Below are 2,677 nucleotides of genomic sequence, written 5' to 3' on the forward strand. Positions count from 1 at the left end.
TTTTGTGTTTATGGTTAACACTTAGGATGTTCTACTATAAGTACTCTCCGCCTTAGAATGCTTTAATTTTGCCTACAAACATACCTTCAAAACATAAACACACACACACACACATCTATATACTACATATTTGACACAATTATTTGTATAATATTTTGTGTTAAGTTTCATGAACAAATTGGGAATATATGGACCAAAATGGAACAATAAACTGACCAATATTGTTTGTTCAATTCTACACGCTATAATTTTACTATGTTTATTATAATGTTTATAAGTTTAGAATTTAACTAATATCATTATTACAAATATACAATACAATTTTATTAATACAAAAATTGTGGTGTATATGACCCTTGGAAGACAAAACAATTATTTCATTTCTGAGTTATTTTAATACAAAAAATAACTTCAGATTAAATTTTTTCATTGTAGTAAGATCTATGTTAAAGTGATTTGGCTGTCAGGTGAATACTCAACTAGTCAACTAGGCAATTTATATGAGGTAAATGTAAGAAAATGCTCTAAGAATATCGTAAACTAGGCAATTTGTATGACGTAAATGTAATAAATTCTCTAAAAATATCGAAAAAGCATCAAAAACCAAAATTTTGAGCCAAAAGAGCCGTAAGGTAATTTTTTTTTTTGAAAACAGAATCTCTGATAAATTTTCTTCATGATGAAAACTTTTTTGAAGCTCATTCACCGATTAATTTTTGTACAATTAACATTATTGAGAGTTCTTCCATAAGGTACTATGTTAATAGTCACAATTTTAAAATGAAATAATTCAAAATGCTCCGCAACCCCAAAAGTGTGGTTATTGTGATCAAGTAACTTTGAACTATCATTTAGGTACCACAAAAAAAGAATATTCACCGTACTTGCTGACTTTAATAACCTAGCTCTTCATAAATTTTTCTATTTCAATACTAGTCGAGTAACTGAGAGATTTGAAAATTTTTAATTCGGCATATTTTTAGTTTTATTAATATTATTTCATCAAAAAAAATCAAAACGGGCAATATGTTTTCTTTAAAAAAAAATGATGAATATTTATATATTTTATGACAATAGAAAGAAAGAAAACTTAAAAGAAAGCATATCTAGTTTGATTACACCTTTTTCTGTGTTTAGGAATATAAGAATAATATCCTTAGAAATACAACAATAACATATCTATTTAGGAACATATTTCTATATACAATTGGCTCGGTTATTAATTGACGCAAAATAAGTTCTATCAATGTGTATTTTAAAACTTTTTAACTAAATGTAACCATGGCAGATATTGAATATTTCCATGGCTTATTTGATATTACCATTACCGTTTAATATTACCACCATGTTGAAAAGATGTATTAAACGTAGTACGTGATTTTACCGTCACTAACATTAACAATTACTGGAAAAAATCAAATGCAAATTTCAAAGCACCGTTAATGATCGTATTATTTGTACGGAACTTACGCGGTAAAAACCTTTGCCATAAATTTTAAATATTGTTAGAAAAACCAAAAAGAAAAATAAACTTTAAAATGGTAGGCAGCTCAAAATGTTAATATATTATGATAATTATTGAAAATTTTCGAAAGGAAAAACAATATTTTCTGTCAGTAATACAATTTTTGTTTGATAAAATATTATTTCAATATTGTTTGTGCCAATAAAATGTATTCCAATAATTCCGCCAAAATTGAATACAAATTTTTTGCATCCTCTATTTAGGATACAGACTTATAGATTAGACTTCAATATAGATACGCCTTAGGACTTAGAGTACTGTATTTTATTTACTTGTTAAGAGAGACACTGTTCGCTCTCCCATATTCGTAAGATTCGTTAATGATATGAAGTTATCAAGGTTTTTTTTTCTTAAATTTTCTGATGAAGAATTAAATTTTAACAAAACAAAGAATAATGATTCAAATTTAGGTCATTTTACATGTAACATTTGAAGATAATTTTTACTTTAAAGTGTTAGATGACAGGAAATCGTTTTAATTACATTGTGCCTTAGGAAGCAATATAATTGGGAATAAAATTAGTAAAATATACAGTGTGTCCAATTACGTCAGCACTATAAGGAAAATATTTGTATTGTTTGATTTATGAAAAAGAATTATTCTTGATAAAAACTCCTGCATAACCTAGAAGGCTATGAACCTGTTCTTATCAGCTTAATATCTGGTACGTCCCGCATTGTTGGACCAGTATATTAAACTGTTTTTTGGAACAAGGTAGAATGTCAGGAGCTTGCTTCTCTTCTGCCGTGGGTTGACCTGGTTTTGTAGCACCTCCAGGATCGGCTCTATAATTCTTAATCAATAATCAAATATAAATTTTTGAATTCATATATTTGTCTGATTGGTGGTAATTTTTTTCCTGATCGATATCGTGCGAACAAAAAAATGTTATCAACTTCGTTGAGATGTTGAGCGGAGCGTATTAACGGCAATATGATCCGAAAAGAATTAGGTGACATTTGATCGACTCGATCGAGTTTTTATTTTTTTTATAACTCTTTATTTTACTTAGAAGTTATTTCAACTTATAATATTTAACATAGTTTGTCTTGACGAATTTGAATTTGATAAATTATTAGATTAAAATTAATTCCTATTATTTATTCAACAATCCAATTATTTTGAACAGCAGTGTACATATAAAAAATTAT

General features: G+C 27.3%; 1 pseudogene; it reads left to right on the top strand.

The window, feature by feature from the left end:
• The first annotated feature begins 2,137 nt into the window (after positions 1-2,137).
• LOC123297028 lies at positions 2,138-2,319 on the top strand (annotated as a pseudogene).
• The last annotated feature ends 358 nt before the right edge of the window (positions 2,320-2,677 follow it).

This window comes from Chrysoperla carnea, chromosome 3 (assembly GCF_905475395.1).
Source record: "Chrysoperla carnea chromosome 3, inChrCarn1.1, whole genome shotgun sequence".
NCBI classification, from domain to species: domain Eukaryota; kingdom Metazoa; phylum Arthropoda; class Insecta; order Neuroptera; family Chrysopidae; genus Chrysoperla; species Chrysoperla carnea.